General features: G+C 42.0%; 1 pseudogene; it reads left to right on the forward strand.

Moving 5' to 3' along the window:
- Positions 1-1,265: 1,265 nt before the first annotated feature.
- LOC118791127 lies at positions 1,266-22,647 on the forward strand (annotated as a pseudogene).
- Positions 22,648-22,890: the final 243 nt, after the last annotated feature.

Genomic DNA, 22,890 nt, shown 5'->3' on the forward strand with positions numbered 1-22,890 from the left:
CTCCCAGATGTGAAATGTATAAATCACAAATGATCTTGAAATTGTGCGCAGTTGAATGGTTTTAGATCTCCGCCTTGTAAACGCCCCCTAATTAATTTCATTAGCATATAAAGGAGCTCGAATCAGCTCGGCAAACGGTACCTGCTTCTCAGCCATTGTCATCATGCGCAAAGACGTCTGCCCGATCAGTAAAAACTCGTTGGACAAAGGGATGATTCACGTCCCGGGCGGGATGGCGTGGGATTTCATCACCCTACTCAGAACGGCGCGCAATTTAAAACTTATGAAATGTTTATTTCTGGAATTAATTTTAATATTTTCGGACCGCGGTTGACCGCGGGCAACTGAAACCGCTGAAAGCAAAACCGCGCATAAGGGGGAGACCACTGTAATAATAATAATGAGGAAACAATTAGGCAGCAGACGACATGTTGGCGCTTTTAGATTTCCGAATACCTGCAGTACTACAACATTGCCACAAGGAAACGTGCGTACGCCAAGTTGGAACCTGCTGTGGAGCTAAGTACTTTTCCACGACAAAGACCGTTTTTATAAATCTGAACTTTGGCATGGATTTCAGCGTACGCACATTCTAAGATCAAATCTGTGCGTCAGAACGTTTTATAAATTAGGTCTCAGCAGTGGGTATGTAATTAAGTGCATGCAAGACAAAATTTTCCAAGAAAAATCTCTGTTTCTTTATTCTCAGCAAAGTGCAGTCCCAGAATCCAGTGCAAAACATGAAGACCAAACTTGAAAAGTATTTGCACTGGAAGGGAAGACAAACAAATGCAATACAGACACAAAAAATATGTGCAACTATCTTACAGCTCCATGGTCCCTTGCAATAATGAGCTGCTGGTGGAGTCAGCATGCCCACCCTAGCTTATATGAAGCAGTCTGTTGGTCCCTCAACATTTAACAATGTCTGTACCTTCCATGGCTAAAAATCCCTTTAAAAACTTGTTAATGTTGGCTACAAATATGATTTTAACCATGATACTGAATACAGTGATTTGTCTGTGACATGATAAAAGACAACAAACAGGTATTTTTAGGGCATAGTGTTTCTCCATCCAGGGCATTGTTCCTTCAGTCCATGGCAATATACATTGATGAACGGTGACCTATTGAGAATCACCGGAAAAACATACATATAAATATAGTAAATTAGGGTAATATGTAAGAAACTCAGACACAAGTATTTGTTATTGTTTTTGCATCTTGTAAAGGTGGGTAAAATTGGCTACTTTGTGGAAATCAACATGGTGTTGTACAAGGTAGAGGTGACTACAGGAAGAATCCAGCTTGCCAGCATGATGAACAATATCTTCATAAAGCTGGTGGGCACTGAGGGAGAGAGTGATCGCACCATGCTCATAAACCTCAGGGGAGGCTTCTATCAGGGCTCAGTAAGTGGTAAGGCCCAGTGATCTAAGCACCAAACCATACAGTTAGCCAATGGAAAGCGCAATATACATGTATCTCCAGTTTAGCCCTCATAATGACCATTTCAAGTTTACGCTGACTATGATTATTACTGTTAAAATCTGGTGTGTGCGTATTGAAATAGCTGAGAAGTGTACTGTTTCTGTTTAGAGGCTAATTCTCTGGTATTGCTGACTCATTTGTTGTGTTTCTGCAAATGGGCAAGTTCAAAGTGTTCAAAGTTCCCATTCATTCCGTAGAGCATTTATGAGGTCAGGTACTGATGTTGGACCAGAAGGCCTGGCTCACAATCATGTTGGAATAGAAAAGGGCCTTCCCCAAACTGTTGCCACAAAGTTGGAAGCATAGTATTGTCCAAAATGTCTTGCAGCATTAAGATTAAGCATTAAGATTGCCCTTCACTGGAGATAAGGGGCCTAGTCCAAACCCTGAAAAACAGGTGTGGCCAAATACTTTTGTCCATATAGTGTATGTTTCAATATCTGATAATATGGGTATATTGTAATATTATTATGATACAGTATGTGAGAGTACATGCAGGTAGTCATGACAAGTATATTAATAGTTAAGGAAAGAACAGCAGTCATTGTGATGTCATTTATGTCTTTTCCTTTGTTCTGTCTACTTTCAGGTAAGAAGGTGTATGATGACATGCACCCTCTGGCCATGCATCACCAGAGGAAGGAGCTGCAACTTCGGAAACAGGAGTACAGGTAGGTTTAGATTGCTGCATCTGTCCATCCTACCAAACCATGGGCCGTAGATGCTGAGCCTCCATGATGTATGCCTCATTCATGCTGGATAGAAATGAGTGATGTAAGAGTGAGGTCATGTAAGGCCATGGCCTCTCTCCTGTGTTCCCCTGCAGCTGGAGGGTTTACCTGGAAGGCATCCCACACTGCATGAAGGTGGATAATCCTCTCTTTCTGCCTGCTGAGGTCCGCTTCTCCTTCACCAAGTCTGCTGAGCTCCTCTTTACTGGCGCCCATGGGTAAGGTCTGGACATATTTCACAGGCCAGTGGTATTCAAACTGTGGGTCAGCCCCCTTGGTGGTGCATGGGGGAATTTCAGGAGGAGGTGAGGTGTGCAATGAATTTTATGAATGGGTTTGCAATAATACATAAAAAAATAACATCAATTAATAAAATATATTTAATTAATAATCAAAAGACTAACCTCGTTACTGTGTTCACCACAGTTTTAAGACCAATAAAAAACAAGAATGCAGAGGTAGATGAGAATCTCTGCCAGTTATATGCTGTAACAAAATAAATACTAAGGAAGAAGCAGAGAATATATGCAGTTGTGAGGGAGCATGCAGACCAGCCCACCTCCTCAGCCAGCTTTACCAGTGGTGGCTGGATAGTGAGGAATGGCAGTAAAGAAGTTTGTGGCACTGTATGGCTCTATGAATACGGTCTTCTCCAAGTCTGCATCTAGACCACAGCTAACTGTAGCAGACTAAATAGGTGAGTTTTCCATCTAGACCTAAATATTGAGACCGAGTATGACTCCCAGATACTCTTGGGTAGATTATTGCACAAGTGTAGAGCTCTGTAGGTGAAGGCTCTATCACCTGCTAAGCTTATTGACATGTTAGGAGCTACCAAATAGCCAGCATGTTGTGATTGGAGCAGTTGTGTGGCTGATGAAGTCGTAGAACAAATCCAGAATGCAGCTGCACTACAATCTCCCTAAACATACTTAAGTTACTCCCCTTCTCACTTCACTTCATTGGATTCCTGTTATTGCTCACATCAAGTTCAAAACTTTGGTGCTGGCATACAAGACAGTGAATGGGACAGCCCCCTCATATCTACGATTGGTCTTCAAACTCTATGTTCCCTTAAGATCACTACGCTCTGCATCTATGGGGCAACTGACTGTCCCGTCATGATGGAATCGTTCCTCTCTGACAGAATCCGAGTCTTGTCTAGTCCCTCAATAGTGGAATGACCTCCTCACAGACGTTAGGACAGAGGAATCACTGGCCATTTTCTGTATTTTGGATTCTGTGTTGTAATGATTGATGTACTGTAGTGCACTTGGTTTCCGTTGCCTAGTCAGGTTGCATGAGTTAACCTGTGGCAGGGCTTGACTGTGTGTTGAATAGTCTGTGAGTGTTACCTGTTCTGACGAGGTTGCTCATTTAAATTGAATGGATACACTTATGTTCTTTTGTGATGGAAGTTGGTCTGGATAAGAGCGTCTGCTGAATGCATGTAATGTAATATAGTGTAATGTAATGATGAGGAGGGGGCAGTTCTGAGAGATAATAATGTGCCCGACCATGTAGCTTTGAGGGTTAAGAGGAGTACCTTAAAATCAGCCCTGTACTTGACAGGAAGCCAGTGAAGAGATTAACACAGGAGAGATATGCTCAATTTGTTGTTTTAATTATAATGCAGACAGACATATGCTGTATGTACTCCGCCTCAAGATGTATTCCAGGTTTTAACGTCTGTAGTGCGTGCCTCTAGCCAAGAGAGTTATTGGTTTCATTGACAACTGTAGTTGTGTATCATCAACCTAGCAACAAAAGTGCATGTCATACTTACAAATAATGACACCAAGAGATGGCACATAAAAAGTCAAGAGTAGAAATCCCAAAACTGAACCTTGTAGAATACCATACTTTGTCTTAGATACAATGATACAATCATTGAGGTTCCAGTGGCACAAATTTGACCTGAAACCTGACTGGAGTGGTTCAAACACATCACGCAATTGCAGGAATGCAGACATTTTCTGAGTAACAGCTTTGTCAATAATTTTGATATAAAGAGTCCATTTGAGATTGATGATCTGAAGAAGTATAGGTCAGTATCAAGATTAGATTTACTGCCACCTCCAATATTTTTTTATAACACATCCTGTTGGTAGAGGTATGTTGACTACATTCAGCATAGGGAGGCCTAACACAGAAGGAGCTCTTTTTAAAGTGTTGTTGGAATAAGATCAAGCAAGCAGACAGATGTCTGAGATGACATTCAGATAGCTCATCAACCTCAAAACCTTTAAAAGAGATTACTTGGAGCCAGTTTTGGTCTCTGATTATTTTTAACTTTTCAGTGAAAAGGTTTAGGAAGTCATTGCTGCAATTTGCAGGATAATTGTTTGTCACCAGCTGGTTTTTGATTGATTTGACAACTGTACCCAAATTTGCATTATCTTTGTTCTGTTCATTTGAATTGAAGAAAGAGGAGGACCTTCCAGAGGTAAAATCTCTAACTGAAATTGAGTTAGAGGCTTTCTTGTATAAGAGGGCCTCTGGGAGCTGGTTTCTAAATTTTCAGCAGTTGTAGAGTTGATAGAATGGGTCATAATAAACACAGGTTCTACACTTTACGGGTACATCAGTTTAGCTTCAAAGGTAATGAGGATCACTTCCATGAGCTAGAAATCGGCAAAGGCAGACAATATTGCAGTCCAATTGCACACCAAAACAATATTTCCTTTTGAGTTACTACAGTCAAATGTCACCAGTGCTGATGTGGATGACAACTTTTATGATTTGCTTAAGCCAGCACCTTAAGGTCAAATTGTATGTTGCTAGCTCTGGCATCAGAAAGGCCATGGTTCCTGGTAAATCTATTGTCATGTTTCAGACTATTGACCCGACAATATCCAGGGCTTTCTCAGTGTGTTATTGAGTGTGGGGCAGGCCTGGTGTCAGGAGAAAATACTGGGGGGTGCATTTGCAATCCATAGTATTTATTACTTTAAATAAATAATATACATAGTATTTATTACTTATAAAGAAGTAATACATACTATGTAGCCATCGGGATATAAGGAGACAACTGGGGTTGTACTGAGGTCTAGGGTTGCCACCTTTGATTTGTGAAAAACCGGGACACGTGGACACTTAGTTAAAATGACTACATTTTTTGCATTTCCTTAATACAAAACTCTGGTGCTTCTTTGTTATTGCATGATTTCCAGCGCTGTTTTTCCTTCATATTTAACTGAAATTTTGGCTGGACACAAAACACAGGTGGTGGAGAACGGGTCTCTTTGGGTGGGCCTTACCCATTCAGAAAAGTTTTCTCTTGTCCACGGGTCTGAGTTGTACGTTGTAAATCGTTTTTTTCTTTTACGCTGGTGGCTCATCCGATTTTGATTTGTCGTCCTCCTCGTCCGTCTCTCCCCCCATTTCACAAAACCGACAAAATAAATAGAAAGTTAAAAAATAATAATAATATTGTTACCTCTAGCTAGCCACTGAACTTATGGTGGGGTCATGGATGTGGATGCGCGCGGCAGACCGACAGCCCGGGCAGTTGCTAGGCAATAAGGTAAGCTTCATATTTCCGCTACCAATCAAATAAAAGTAGACATGGCCAATCGTCACTGTGTTTTACCCATTTTTATCTGTTTACGGGCACAGGATTGGGTGTATAAACATAACCAGGAAGAAAACAGAATAGCAGTAGAAGGAACCCAAATGAGGTTTTATTTGAAACTATGAAATTCTAAATTAGAAGTACATTTTCACAAAAAACCCAGACAATTAGTGTCCCAGGAAAGATTATTAATCTTCCAGGACAGTCGCTCAAAAAAAAGGAAAATCCCGGCAAAACGGGGACAGGTGGCAAGCCTACTGAGGTCTGTCTGGGGGTGCAATGCAGTCCTAAGCACCCCCATAGCACCAGACCTGGTGTTGAGTACCAATTTGACACAGTTTGTGCACAGCTAGTGGCATGTGGGAGGAGCATGCCAGAGATGCACTTTGTGAAGCTGCATTGTAGGAGCCTACATACATGTATATGTATCAATCTGTCTTATCCACGTTTTAAAGTATTACTCTCTCCTGCTTATCCAGGCTGGCTGAGCTGAAACTGAAAGGTCTGGCTGACTGCAAGAAACCATGGACAAATCTAGATGACATAAACCGTGTTTTCTTCTGCAAAACAACTGACATCTCAAGTAGGCACAGAGCTTATGGACCCACCCTGATTAGTGATATTTTTCTAATACAGCCTACAGAATGTCTAATGTATTTCTTTTTAGTGAATTCAGTTTTTGGACCACACTTTATGATGCCCCATATTAGCCTAAATATAAGGTCGCCTTCATTATAAAGTTGACCCATGTGATAAAAGAATTACCCCAAAACTGAGCTGATTTAACTGCTAAGTGACCTGCGTCTCTCTACAGAGTACGTGCAGGATCACTGGAAGAAGGATGATTTTTTTGGATACCAGCTCCTGAATGGTGCCAACCTCATGATGATCCGCCACTGCTCCAAGCTGCCACCAAACGTCCTGTCTCTTGCTATCTTCCCTGTCACCGACGACATGGTGCAGCCGTTCCTGGAGAGAGGGAGCAGCCTGGAAACAGAAATGCAGGCAGGGCAACACAGGGTGGCTAAAGCCTGAAAAGGGCTGCCTGCTGTCTCTTGCTATCTGTCTTTGGATTCTTATCAAACAATACATACTGTAACTGCTGATATGCAGTTGGTAATTCCACCATAAGAAGAGTATATTTTAATGTGATTCAAAAAAAAAACATGAGAACAGCACAGCTACATGCCATATGGCCAACAGGATCAGCTGCCATTCCACCTTCTGCACAAAGCTAAGCACAGTCTGGCCTGCTCATCTCTTGGATGGGTTTACCTCCGTCACTCTCCCATAAAGAGCAGTGGTGTGAAGTAGGGATCCTACTGTCATTCTGCCTATACATTCTGACTATAAAATCTTGGAGGGTGTATCCACTAATGTCGTCAATGGCAAACAACAGTACCAGGCAGTTCCACTCTGTCTGCTGTACAAGAACTCTGAGGACAAAATGCTGCCCATCGCCATCCAGGTACACATCACCCCGAGCAACGCAGCAGATCAGTGGAAAAAGATGAAATTAAAGGATAAAAGAGGAATTAACCACAACTTCTAAAAGTACATTATTGACTTATTACTAAGTGAATCAATTTAAGGAGAAAGATACAGAAGCACGCACACACATGCATGCATGCACACACAGTTCACTTGTAAATTTTATTACTGTGGTTCACCACAGCTGAAGCAGCAGCCTAGAAAGCAAAACCCCATCTTCCTGCCCAGTGACTCGGAGCATGACTGGCTGCTCGCCAAGATCTTCGTGAGGAGCCATGCCTTTGGCTTTTCTTAGTTTTCTGCCACTGGAGGAGAAGCTGTAGAAATGATCCTGAAGAGGGCCACCTCTTCACTTACCTACAGCTCCCTCTGTCTGCCGGATGACATCGCTGCACGCGGCCTGGAGTCAGTGCCCAACTTTTATTACAGAGATGACGGGCTCAAGCTGTGCAACATCAACAGGTGGCACTGTTGTTCAGCAGATCTGTGTGTTTAAAACAGGACCACTGGAATGTAGACTGGTGGAGAGCTTAGGGCTGATGTTGAGGTGTGCTCTGTGGCTGTGTGCAGGTTTGTCCAGGGGATTATGAGGCACTATTACCACAGTGATGCTGAGGTGCAGCAGAACTCAGAGCTGCAGAGCTGGATCGGGGAGATCTTCACTCACGGCTTCCTGTGTCCTGTGAGCAACTCAGGTCAGACATGGGTGATGGGGTCAGCAGCTGAAACCTGAGTCTTATGCATGAAAATCCACTGGTGTAAATGAGCCCCAACTCAGATACTGATGCCAGTGAATTAAATGGTCATTCAAAGCACAGATTTGTGATTTTGTGCACTGGGGTGGATTAACACCTAGTTGACAGGAAGGAAGTGACCTGGATTTTCCTCAGATCCAAAGCACCGGAGCTGAAAAGCAGAGGTCAGGATCCTGTCAGGTAGAATGTTACTTTGCGATACCAGTCTCACAAATCTCAGGACTTCACATGGATTTTTCACATGGAAAGTGTTGAACTTTCTGCTCCCAAACTGTGATCATTAAAGTTTATGGGTCACAGCAGAGCTTACAGAACAGAAATGTGTCTTTCCCCAGGTATCCCTCAGTCTTTCAGTGCAGTGGAGGAGGTAATCAAATTCATCACCATGGTGATCTTCACGGTGTCAGCCCAGCACTCTGTTGTCAAGAGTGGACAGGTAAGATGTTGTATAAAGTTCTGGAAATTATGCACTGATTATTTTGGCATCCGTTTGATTTACTGAGTGACAGTATTGCATCTGAGTGACTTGAGTGTAGTTGTTAAGCTCTATACTACCTCAATAGCCAGAGAGGTTGTAAGGTGGTGTGGTGATGGGGAATGGACCATACCATGATTTTGTGGAAAAAGAGAATGTTGTTCAAAATCAAAATTCTTGAAAAATAAATAATTAAATAAACTGGGCATGAGATGAAATAGCTTTATTTGCACTTCTGAGAAAATGATTAAATATTTTACGGCACTGAGAACATACTGCAAAATCAAATTATTGCCCAACTTATATCAAATTTAGAATTTACTTTTTTCCAAAAATATCATGTATGTGGAATTTTTACTTGCTTTACTCATTCTGTCAGTTGGAACTAGTGCTATGACAAGAAGTACTTTCTAAAATGATTAGTTGTGAACCCATTGTTCCTATTGGTCAGTTTGTGTTCCAGTTTATTGATTTTTTACACAAACAATTAATTTCCTTCCGTGCAATATGAAGATTTGTTTTGCACATCTATTAAACGTTCAGAGCTTCCATTCATATTACTGCAACTTACTGCTAGGACACACACTATGATTTGAACTGAGAACTGAGTTTTTTTCCCCCCTTTTTTATTTTAAAACATACTCTGGCAGGAGACATAGGTTACTTTGACTATGGAACAAAAAATAAATTGCTCTGTTACAATTTTAAATCAGTAATATGTCTTCATATAGTTATGTGTCTTAATAATGATACTGCCAAAAACAAGTACTAATCAACAACAAGCTAAACATAGCAAGCTAAACATAGCAAGAAAATTCATTTGTAATTAGCTAATATATGTGGCATTCATTTTATTTCATATTGGAATCTGTTTTATGTTTATAAAAAACAGATTATTAGTGCAATGTTGAAATAGACCACTGTATTATCACCGACAGAGTCATTGTATGGTCAGAGAGGGGAACACACTCAACGAAGACACACTAAACAAGATCTACTGAAAGAACTGAACGGAAGAACTGTACACATCAGTAGTGACTCTGTGAAGTGCAGGAGGCCCACGCAACCACGAACTGAAAAAAAAACTAGATGAATGAACGAACAAACTGTAGGCACTGAATGACAGCCATTGTAGTGTACAGTAATTCGTTCAATGAGTGAAGTCGTTCAATGATGGTACTAGTTTTGATACACTGCCTGGACAGCGGTCCTCCCAAATGAAACTTTTTCTCCTTTCGCTGTGATTTTGGTTTTGTAGATTTCTAAAAAAAAACCATTTGTCAGTTCGTGAACTGTAATACTACTACTACATTCATATTTACACTTATTTATTTAACAGACGCGTTTATCCAAAGCGACGTACAAAAGTGCATACAGTACGTATAGCGACAGTACAGGGACAGGATGTGTACAGTTCCACAATAAAGCAGTAGTTCTCAGCTGAGAGCAAAGTCTGTTTGAGGACGCAGTACTAGCAAATTTATACAACTACAGGGTATAGGGCAACTGGCAAGATCCAAATTCAAAACAGCGCAATGAGTGCCAGAGTGAAGCTGGTAACAACAAAAAACAAAAAACACACAGCAATTTGTAACAGCACTGATCCAGGTGGGGAGCTGAAGCTGAACTGATTGTGCAATAGGTCAGCCCAGGTAGAGTCTGAAGAGATGTGTCTTCAGACCACATCTGAAGGATTGGAGTGATGGAGCTGTCCGTAGTGGAACAGGGAGTTCGTTCCACCACTGGAGAGCGATGGAGGAGAAACGTTGTTGCCTTGCAAAGCGAGAATATCCTGCTTTGTGCAAGGAGCAAGTCATCCAGTTGCTGCTGAGCGTAGGGGTCAGGCCTCCCCCTCGTAGGGCTGGATGAGGGCTTGGAGATAGGTAGGGGCTGTCCTGTTGACTGTAGAGAAGGCGAGGGTCAGTGTTTTGAATCTGATTCTGGCTGCAACAGGAAGCCAGTGGAGGGATTTAAGCAGGGGAGTAACATGGGAAAATTTGGGGAGGTTGAAGGTTAGTCGGGCAGCTGCATTCTGAATGAGGCTGGGTGATGCAGGCTGGGAGGCCTGCGAGGAGAATGTTGCAGTAGTCAACTACAACTACTATTACTAATAATAATAATAATGACAATAATAATTGTAACAAGCAAGTTATTACGTTCGTTGGTGCAGTCATGTAATTAATACAAGTAGTTTTTTTATTATTATTTGGGTTTTTCCTCTTTGTGTAGACTAATAGCATTCAGCCATTTATGGATTCGTTTTATAAATGTGATATGCGACTCAAGTCGCTGTGGTCATGCATGTTGGCAAGTTGATAACTGAGGAAAGTAAGAAAAGTATTTCGTGAGGCTGAATGTATCATGTATCAAACACATGCATAAGTAAAGTGATACATTTATGTTTTGGTTCAATCACCCCTAGCAATTTCATTTTTTTTTAGGGACTTGGTTATGTCACAAGGTAGATGTTGACCTGTGGATCATGTATGTTTGCAGTGTATCACAAATTGTCACTTAAGTTTTTTTTTTTTGCACAATAGTTGTTATCTGCACAAAGTGATGTACAGTGTGATGTTTTTCTCTGCACGTGTTTGTGTCGTGATCTGTCATAGCAAACGTACGTCACTAGTCATGCTACCTAGAGAACTCCCACCATTGATAACATCTATAAGGCCATTCACTGGTCAACCGTTCCTGAGCCCCATAAAAAGAGAGAGAAATAGACTTACTGGGGGATAATCGCAAACCATGAGGAGAAATCTGCTGAATTTGACATACAAAAAGAAAAAAAAAGTGTATTGCCTTGGAATGGCAGACCTCGTTATGAAAGACACAGATCAAGACTCCTCACCAAACCCAACGCTGTTAAATCTGGCCTGGAAATCGCATGTCAATATAAACAATAACTGCAATGAATAGATTGCGTTCTCTGGCTCATATGATGATGTGATATGGTGTAATTACGTAAACTGTTGTGTGTGTCAAATGTATATCGTTTAAGCACTGTGTTGGTGTATGATCACCTTTGTCTTTCATAATGTATGAAGTAAAAAAAAAAATTTAAAGAATAAATGACAAAATTTCAAAAATTTCAATCAGTGTTCATGTCCATCACTGATAAGGGTGACTATCACAAATATATCCAACAGCAACTATCTTCAATTTGAGGGTTGCTATCAGTGGACTGTTACAGTGATAGTCAGTAGGGCCCCACAACAGTAAAGTCCATCACAGAGAGGAGTGGGGAGAGCAAGGTAGGAGGCCTTTGGAGAATAGGATGCCAGAAGGTGCTCGCGGTAAGAGTTTGAGAGGCTCAGACTCCATTCTCCATGGTACATTCACCACAGGTAAAGGCAAGTAGCTTAAACAGCAGTGTGTGATGTGACATGGACAAACAAAAAACAATCCTTTCAGCGGCCTTGTGTCATCGTATTCCTTTTATTCCTGTATTGATCACAACGTAATTTTAATAAGACATCTTTTTACAATCAATGTTAATAAAACAAGAGCAGTCGTGCAACCTATCTGTGCTTTTATGTCGGCTGATATCGGCCACGTCACAAAAAAATTAGTGGTAGGCTAATGCACAGGCAACGTGAAGCGGTTTCAGGTCGTCAATAACAACCATTAAATATCTTTAAACAGACTCTCACTGTGAACTGCCAGTTGTTTCCGGTTACGAAAACTCGCTGGCGGCCGTCAAGTGTTTCAACACCGTAAAATGTTCACACATGCGTGGTACAAATCGGGCAGGAATAAGTTGTGTTTCCGGGTGCGCATGCGCAGAACGGATCGGCCTTAACTGATTTTCTCCTTCCTAGTAAGACTTTGGTGGCTGGATGCCAAACAACCCCTTTTCCCTGCAACGGCCTCCTCCTACCACTAAGGGGAGCTCTAATAAGAGCACCAATAAGAGGACGCTGCCTGATGTCAACATCACAGTCCAGGGCATGTCCACTTCCTGGGTGCTCAGTAGGAGGTCCACAGACTATGTAAGCTTTTGGCAGGGAAACATATTTACAACGTGCCAACCATAATCAGTCAATCAAGTTTTATTTGTTATAGCACACTTTTGCAGAGAAAAGTTCTGTCAATAGAACATAATGCATTTTCCAGAGGGAATCAAAAAGTCGTGGTCAGAAGATAGGAGGATGTCATTAACAAACTTAATGAGAGCAGTGCCCATGCTATGACGGGGAGTAAACTAAGACTGAAAGGTTTCCAAGATATAACAGAAGCTTTTCCCAGGATTTCTGCTAAAAACAGGGGTTTTAATATCACTTTCTAGTTATGATTTTTTGGATATAGATTGAGTTTCTTCAGGAGCTTGACTATGACTACTTTTAGGGGCTTTGGCATGTTGCCTGATGATTGAGATATTTCAACAATATTTAACATAGGCTGACAAAGCACAGACAGGAGATCTTCCATTCTTTTGTTTGGTATTGGATCAAATAAACCAGTTGATATGATGAATTTATTTATTGTTCCATATTATTTGATTTGGGAGAGTCAAGAAAAAAAACCCAAGAAATGGCTTTAAATGTTCATTATTACTGTACGCGCTGTTTTTCTGTACGTAGAAATTTACGAACCACCTTTAAATTGCACTTTAAAACCCTTTATGACCCTTAAGATCAATTGTTTATAACATGTGAGATGTCAGACAAATTTGGTGATCATTGGACGCTATTTTGGGACATTAAGCCACGTTAAGCCTTTCCCTTAAAAAAATGGGCGTCAGTGGAGAGGAAAACGCTTAATGTAAAATAACGTCCATACATAGGATTTCGGTTTTGATTTTTTTTTTTTTTTTGACAAGTGGAAGTGTTTATGACAAGAGATGTCCGATAGAAATCTGGTGATCATTGATCGCTGTTTTGGAACATATAAGCCACGTTAAGCCTTTTCACGTTAAGCGTTTTAGAATGTCCCATTTTCTTGACTAAGTACCCTGTAAAAAAGAAAGGATACCAGCAAAGTGATTGTGAACGAGAACGAAAAGTGACATCCGAAAAGTGAACTCTTTCAACTAATGACGTTGCAGCCATGTAAACGATTTAGTTTACTTCAGAAGTGATGTGTATCACAAATTTCAGAACAAGTTCATTGTAAACTTTCACAAAATATCACTGAAGACGCTTTTAATATGACTACATTAGTTAAAGAGTAAAAGCCAATGAATGCCAGTGGTAGGGTGACATTGAAGAATATTGGTTTCATATGCCGCTGTTGTCCTCAAAAGGATACCCGTCTTTTTCATGCTCATTATTCATTCAGGTTTAATCCTCGGTAGGGGGGAAATGAAGGGGGAATGTTTTTCTACGACGGACATTAATTACAAGAGAGCGCTCACAAAGCGGTCACCGCTGTGTCGACTTTTCATTGCAATATGAATGGCTAAATGCCGGAGCTGCAGGGGTGCGCGCTTTGAGGGGGCGGAGACGCACCTGAATGGACTGAGCGCACTGTTAACAGCGCGAGTTTAATGGAATTCCTCTTGCCAACATCTGGCCGCGTGGGCCCCTTGCCTGCCCCCATAATTAAGCAAATGTTTTACTTCAGCAAACAACACCCCCCACCTTGAATTCATAAAAGTAAAAGGAAGACTTCAACTGCCGCTCCTTTCAGTCGTGTGGGGTGGTACATTTCAGAAAACCCTATGTAATAGATAGAACCTATCTAGGCCTGCTATTATGTAGACCGGGTATGAGGTGTTTTATCAGTGTCACCATGTAATGTAAAAATACAATCAAAGTGATTAGGCAAGAGCAATCTTATTATATTACATTACATTACAAACATTTAGACTTCCAGCACAATACTGTAAGTAACATACTGTAAGTGTGTGCATTCAGTTTAAATGAGCAACAGTGTCAGACCAGGCTAACAAGACTCCCAGACCAGGGAGTGTGAGCATAACACTATTCCATACCTACCACAAGTTAACTTGTGCAATCTGACAGAAGCCAAGTATACTATGATACAACAGTCCTTAGAACACAGAATCAAAATGCATCACAATAGTACACATACAATAAACATCAAATACTAAAGATAGCAGATTTTAGGGGGGTGAGGATTGAACTGGAACTCAGATGCAGTCTGAAGAGGTAGGTAGAATATGTAGGTAGGTAATATGGTATACAGGTAATATGGTAAGTAGAATATGTTTGGCCGCAGTACACTCCAGGTCATTGTTGTCAGACGGCCGGCTTCCAACATACACTATAGGGCTTAGTCCATGCTCAAAGTGAGCACCTGGTGACTTCAGGAGATTGAGAAGAAACTTACATTTGTGAGGTTTTCCAATCAGACAGAGAAATCAGAGAAAACACCTTTTATTCTTGAAAATTTTAATCAACCTGTCAACTGTGTTTTTCCCCACAATAAAATTGCAACAATCCTGAATCATGCTTACTTCCTTACTCAACTTGACAGTGGAGTTACCTCCAGGCTCAGTTAACATTACGCTTCATTTGGATTTGAAAATGACTGTAAGTGTTTGTTTAAATATGAACAGAGCCAAGCACTAAACTGGCATTGTAAAGAAAAATAACACTTACATTCAACTGTGAGTCAAAGTTAATTGTCAATTTAATTCAGTCATCAGTCATTTTTTAGTTTCCATTAATACCATGTTGATGGTATTATTTAATTTCAACTACTATTGGGACAAGCATCTTCAGAAATTCTCCTGTATTCTTCCCTCTTACTTTCTGCCAGATATACACATGAAGGATCTAATGTCATTTTGGACATGATGTGTCCATTGTGGCATTCTCACCCTGTTACATACATACTATTTATATATTTCTCTGACACCATTCTCTTGCTCCTGCTCATTTTAAGAGATTAGCTTCTGTACTAATGCTACTGTAGCACAATCACAGGTGAAGGTGAATCAAGTCTCAAGGTTTATTGATAGGCTATTGACATTGATTGTCTACTGAATAACCTCTCATGTGTGGAGCTTTCATATTGATATGCTTTGCTGAATCAATAATAAATCGTAAGAACATTATCTAGAGCATCAAAATACATAGGTCTACGGTATGAAGCATGATAATTAAGCTAAGGTTATTTGTAACTGTAGCTAGCTATAAAAATAAAAGAAAAATGCTTGAGAGTAACACCATTACAGGCTAACGTCATGATACACTTATATTCATTTCCAAATTTGGCTTTGAAATGTTTTGTAGGACTACTATTATTGATACTGTTGCTTACATAAGCTGTTTGTTTAATCAATGGTGTTGTGTGAAACGCTAGCTAGCCTACTAATATGAAAGAAATAGCCTAGCCTTCATCATGGCCAGAGTACGCATACTTAACATGTTTCATACAATTGCCTTTACTCCAGACGCTGTACCAGGTTACTGTTTTGAACGTTTCTTACAGATAATGGCATAATGATTATTGCTTTGTCTTACCGAATGGTATGCTGCCAGTTCACACACATGCCACCTGCTGCTGCCAACGTGCATAAATTCCAATTGCTGCTGTCAGGGGAAGTGCTGATGATGCAAGGGGCTGCGCTCGCGCCCTCTCACAACTCTCACGCACAGCGGACACTAAATAACAATTCTGAACTGAATTAAGCATGCACTCGTCTCGGAGGAAAAGTTCTCAACCACTGATTTTTTCTTTTTTTTTTTATCCAGTTGTATTCAGCCTCAAATTTTATTTTTAGCCCTAAAAAAATTACCGATGTCCGGACCTTGTTGACCTCATAGCTGGTTACGGGCACGAGGAGTATGAGTAAAAGCAGGATTAAGAGAAAACACATAAGGAAAATAAATAAATAAATAAATAAATAAAACACAAGAGCAGAAAAAAAGTACCACACAGAAAAAAAACTTGATAAAAATGAATTAAGAGTGGACATGACAAAAACCATGGAGCAACCTCAGACTGAACTAAGAGCAAGAGAAAAACGGTGTGTCATTAAATTTGATTTAAAATTAATATGGGACGGGAGACTTTTCCAAAGCCTGGGAGCAGCAACAGAAAAAGCCTGGTCACCTTTGGTTTTGAGGAGTGAGTGGGGGACTGAGAGGAGTTGTTGTGAGGATGACCTAAGTGACTTGGGGGCAGAACGTAGAATTGGCAGATCAGTAATGTATTGTGGAGCTAATCCATTGAGGGCTTTAAAAACAAACATGAAAATTTTAAAATCAATTCTGTATTTCACTCGTAACCAATGCAAGTGAGCCAGAACATGAGTGATGTGTTGTCTTTCCTTAGTTCCAGTTAAAAGTCTAGCAGTTGCATTTTGAACCAATTGTAGTCGAGAAAGGGTCGAATGGGTCAACCCCATATACAGGGAATTACAGTAATCCAGCCGAGAGGTGATAAAAGCATTGATAACTGTTTCCAGGTCCTTATGAGATAAAAACGGCTTTAATTTGGCTATGGTTCTAAGCTGATAAAAGTTACCCTTCACAACGCTACTGACTTGTTTGTTAAAGTTCAAAGAAGTGTCCAAGAAGACACCAAGATTTTTAACTACATTGTGCAAATTTGCAGACAGGGGACCAAGCGCATTGCTTAGGTTAGTGACAGAGCTAGGAGGGCCAAATATTATTAGTTCAGTTTTGTTTTCATTTAGCTGAAGGAAGTTCCTCGCCATCCAGCATTTGATGTCTTCAAGACAGTTAAAGAGGTTCTTCAGTGAGCAAGCGCTGTCAGGTGTACCTGGTAGGTAAAACTGTGTATCATCCGCATAACAGTGATACAGAATATTGTATTTCTCAAAGACAGAGCCAAGGGGAGGCATGTAAAGTGAGAATAAAAGAGGCCCTAAAATTGAACCTTGGGGGATACCACATTTAATGGGAGCAGGGGATGAAGAACAGTTTCCTATTCTGACTGAAAAGGTTCTTTCTCTCAGGTAGGAGGTAAACCATTGTAACACTGGGCCCTGCAGACCCTGCAGACCCTCCAGGTGTTTTAAACGGATGTCATGGTCGATTGTACCAAATGCTGCGCTGAGATCGAGCAGGACTAAAATGGCACACGAACCAGAATCAACAGAGAGAAGGATATTGTTATGTACCTTCAACAGAGCGGACTCTGTACTATGCAGAGCTCTAAAACCAGACTGGAATTTGTCAAAGATGTAGAATGTGTTCAAGTAGGAGGAGACCTGGGAGAAGACAACTTTTTCCAAAATCTTAGAAATAAATGGTAACTTGGAGATGGGCCTGTAGTTTTTATGGTCATATGGGTCTAGGCTAGGTTTCTTTAGTAGGGGTTGCATGATTGCATGTTTTAAACTGGAAGGGATGACCCCATTTGTTAAACAGCTATTAATTATAGCCGAAATAAGGGGGCAGATTGTGGCAAACACTTCTTTGAAGAGGTGTGACGGTATAACATCTAAGGGACAATAGGTGAGATTCATGTGAGAGACCACCTCAGACAGCTGGGAGGAGGACACAGGTTGAAAATGCTGGAGGCGGATGACTGGATGATGGGTCTCTGAGGGATCAGAGTCTGGGGGTGAGATGAGAGAGCTTATGTTGTCAGTTTTATTGATGAAGAAATTCAGAAACTTCTCACAGGTTTCAGTAGTGGAATCAGAGGTAGCAACAGCAGCAGCAACAGGATTTAAGATAGAGTTAATTGTGTTGAACAATATTTTAGGTCTGTGGGAATTTTTATTAATTAGTTCAGCATAATATTGTGCCTTAGCTGACTTAACAGAGCTTTGGTAAAGCTCTAAACAATCCCTTAATATTTTGTATGAGACCTGGAGTTTGTCTTTTTTCCATTTGCGCTCTGCCCTCCTACAAGCTCGTCTAAGAGCACGGGTGGAGTCATTCAGCCAGGGGGTACCAACAATGTTAGCCTTGGGCCTTTTTAGTTTTAAAGGAGCTACACAGTCTAGAGTGTCAGAGCAGGATATGTTGAAGAGAGTGACTAGCTCCTCAGTGTCAGTGCAGGAGGGAAGGGCATCTGAGGTATGAGGTAAGTGAGTGTCAGGAGTTCCTCCCGACATGACCGCGCTGCACTCCCTGGGAGAGCGAGGGGGCTCGGGATGGAATAATTGGTAATTGACGGTGTTCGCTGCCTGGTGTGTGCTCCGCACCTGTTGCCTGTCTGTGTGTAATTTTCGCTGGGACTATTTAGGCAGGTGAGTGGGAGTAACACGCCAGAGACGCTAACGGAGGTTATCACACGGGATTTTAGCGTGGAGCCAGGTTTTTTGATTTCTTTTTTTGAACGTGCCGGCACGGCTGAGTTTAGGGTTTATTTTGGTTTGCTGTTTTTTTTCTTTGAGCTCTGGGAGTCGCGACCCAGAGCGGGTTTTGAGTTTGCTTTGTTTAATTTCTTTTGGTTTTTGCTTTGGTGTGCGAGATGCGCGAGTGTGTTTGTGTGTTTTAGGCGGCTTCAGAAGAGCGGCGACCGAAGGGGCTCTAGCGGTGAATCCCTGAGGGAGCGGGGAAAACAACGCTTGGTTCCGGACGCAGCCGGGGCCGAAGGGAGCCCCCACCCCGTGGAAGCGCGTGCTGGGGAGGTGATCCCCTAGCTGGAAGGGAGGTGGCACCGCGAAACCTTGAGAGTGCGTGGGTCACCAGCACGGGGTGGAGAGGGAGGGCTGACCGGCTGCTGTTCTGTGTCTCCCTCAGTGCGATCCCGCGGAGCCGGCGGAGTTACTACCGGGGAGAAGACGTGGGTCGCCGCCGGAGCCGCCAGCCCCCGCAGGAGTGACGCGGGGGCCTTGTCTGGAGTTTATTTAATTTTTTTGTTTTTTGGGACGTAGGCGAAGCCCGGCAGTGTGGCGCGGGCTGAGCTACGTCCCCCCTTATATTTTCGTTTCATTTTTGTACGTCTTGTGTGGTGTGCGTGCGTGTGAGGAGCCTCCCCCACAGCGGCAGCACTTCCCCCTCGGCAGTGAGATTGAGTAGTCTTCTCTCTCCCAGCGTCCAAGTGGGCGGGGACGCCAGATCACGGGTGTGTGCAGTGAGGCTAAGTGTGTGTGTGTGGGGATTCTGTTTTTTTCTTTTTCTTTTCTTCTTTTGGTGTGAGCGGCTGGGTAGCGTTCCCGCCTGTTTGTAGCCGGGGAGGGCAGACAGGGGTGGATAGAAGGATAGGGGGAAGGGCTTCGCTGGGAGGGATAGCGGCGTCTCAGATTTTATGAATTGCCTTGTTAAATTTTGTGTTTTTTTTAAAAGAATAAAGAGTTGCTCCTACTCACCTTGTCCTGGCATTCTTGTGGCGGGCGGATCCCTAGGAGGGCGAACTACCTGGGCATAGTGTCACTCCTGACATGAGCGAGCATGAATGTGTTGGAGAAATGTGTGGCTGTGGCTGAGTTTATAGATCGGACGAGGGAGTGGGGCTGGGAGGGGGTGAGAAAGGGACAAGACAATGTGGATTCAAACACAACCATAAGATGGTCAGAGACACCAGTATCAACAACGGAGGAAGTAGAAGACATGGCCACTGGTGCAAACTAAAGAGCAGCGCATTATAAAACAATAAAATGTGCATTATGTTCCGAGGACGTTTTTAATAGATGTGACTGTTTTATTTCCACTTTATTGTAATCATGTTGTGGTAATGTTGCATTTTTCATTGACTTTCAAACGTCCCCATGTCATTTCTGTAAATACACTCAATGACCAGGTTGTAAAGAAAGCTTTTCTCATGGTCGCACACCTCTGTGAACTGGTCAAGGAGAGAAAACAAACGGCTGGAGACAATGCAAGTCAGTTCTGACAAGTACAAATAAGGTAAGCTGAACTTCTCATTAAAGCATGAAGTTAAAACGGAGGACACGGTTTGAATCTCACACGTAACCATTTTGCGATTGGCCGTGGGACGCACCAGATCTATCGTTTAACTTAGTGAGGAAATTTTATGTTAAAAATGGCGAGACTTTAGATTTTACCCTAGAGTTTGATCCAGTGCTTTACAGCGCTTTACAGTAATTAAGCAACTGCAAATAAAAGAACAGAGGAAATAAATTAAATTAATTTATTACATAAAAATATAAAATATAAAATATTGTGGCTGTAAAAACACAAGACACGGTGAATAAGTTAGAATGATAGGTAGGCATTCCTTTCACTCAGACACACGCGCACACTCGGCACCAGACAAACCACCACCTGAGGTGTCAAAATGTTTTTGCATCTCACCTCGTGCCGCAAAAGCAGAAGCGCAAAATGCATCACAGAAGGCACGTTCCCAGAACCCCAAAGCATACCTCTGATCTCTCAACATGTCAAACATGCAGACGCTGATAACTCAGCAAAACCATGGGAAGAAGCAGGCCCACAATTCTCCACATGCTGAGTTATAGGATGGAATGCATAGCATTTTGGTTCACATTCTACAGTTTTTAGGCATTTTTCTTACTCACTTGCTGCTAATCTTACTTGGTATGGTTTGAACTATGTTATTTTCAGGGATGGGAAATTGAAAAGTTTCCCTCCACAGTTTGCCACTAGGTCAGTCGCGGTTGTTGTGCAATGCTTTTATATTAATTACCACAAGCTTATTACCAGTAAAATGAAATCTTACATCGTCAAATACAGGAATTCATCTTCAACGATTTAAGACCGAAATCTGCTTTTACGCATGCCTCCAAAATATAATGAATGTCCAGCCCTGAGGTGTTTGGTGGTTTTTATTTCTCCTCTCTTAATAGGAGCCCTCTAAAGTAGCAAGTCAGAAATGTGCAACATTAGAGCCAACACCATTTACATATATATATATATATATATATATATATATATATATGTATAGGCCTATATCCATAAAATGTATTTATTTATTATTTTATTTTTAAACGTATCCATGAGGGTGACTCGAGGAATCTCAGTCAGTCAGCTTGTACGTGCATGCATGAGACTTGTATTTCTCTCAGTGTCTGCTTATTTGTGTCAAATTGTCTGCTTATCCACAGAATTCACTTCATCAGAATTCACTATCCTGGGCAACTGGGCGGAGTCACAGAAAACGTCGCTCACTTTGACCACTTTAAAAGATGCTGACAGTAGGCTACTTCTCTTTGACACATCAAGACAGCAGAGACTACGAGGGTAGAGGTCATTGCAGTTCAACATACCAGCTCTTCATCTGTATCAACGGACAAAAGAAGAACCAGAAGATGAAACAGCTAGAAGCAACTAAAACGGAGCGCTTGAAAAAGGCTAGAAAGGTATAGATTCAAATGCAGGTATACATCCTAAGAATTAGCGGCATGGCACTGGAACCTCAGGAATGTGCATTTTACATTTAGAAAAAATGTTTTGGAGGGGAACTGAAAGTGATCCTCTTTTGATACTTGCATGATTGCAAATAATTTATGAGTGCTTTAATAGAAAACTAAAAGTCTGAGTGTCTGAGAGCACTGCTGCTGCAGGGGCCATAGCACCAGGTGAGTAGCATCTCCCCCTCACTCTCACTCATCTCTTTCAAGGCCCCCCCACAGAATGATACCTATCCCCCCTCCCAACTTGGTGTAGGCGTCTATATTCCTTCTCCCAGTGTGATGTAGGTATATCAAACCTTTCTCCCAGTGAGGTGCAGGTGTACCTATCCCCTCTCCCACTGTGGTATAGGTATATCTATCCCCTCTCCCAATTTGGTGTAGGTGTATCAATCCCCTCTCCCAGTGTAGTGTAGGTGTACTAATCCCTTCCCTTCCTCATCTAGGGCCTGACCGGTTGGCGAGTGGAGAAGGCTGAGATCCTGGAGCACACAGTCTCCTTCCTGAGGAGCACAGGGGACAGAGCGACAGATGAAGGTTCTCTGCCTTTCTGCAGCGAGTGGCACAATTCCTGCAAGTTGCGAGGGGGGGCAACAGATGGAAAGAGCTCTGACACACTCTACCTTTATCCCACACTGCCCGCAGTCCAGGACCCCACAGATGTCCCCTCCACTCCTCCTGCCCAGATATGGTCCAAGGCACTGATTGGCCAGTTGTGGCAGCAGGAGTGGAACTGCAGAGAGCAGCTGAGTGTGGCACTCAGGAATCGCTGCTCCCCCTCCCACAGCGTCCCACTGGAACATGGAGACTCCAAAGTTCCCCAGTGTCTCCAGCGAAGCGCTCCTGCTTCCCCCTATTCCCCACCCCCCACACACAGCCAAACCGTGTGGAGACCCTGGTCCTGACACTGCCTGAGAAAGGACTCCCCCTTAAACTGGGATGGCGAACAATACAGAGTGTAATTTTTCATCATATGTATATAGATAGATGCATATATTTTACCTTACTTTCCTTGCCAAGTTATCTATTGTTTGACGTGATCTCAGTTTGAGATGACAAGACCAATCGGCCTTCTGCAATTTTGAAAGCATACCTTGAAAATGTAAATACTGACATATCAATTTTCTTGAATCTACATAAGATGTAGA

This window comes from Megalops cyprinoides, chromosome 16, assembly GCF_013368585.1.
Source record: "Megalops cyprinoides isolate fMegCyp1 chromosome 16, fMegCyp1.pri, whole genome shotgun sequence".
NCBI classification, from domain to species: Eukaryota; Metazoa; Chordata; class Actinopteri; order Elopiformes; family Megalopidae; genus Megalops; species Megalops cyprinoides.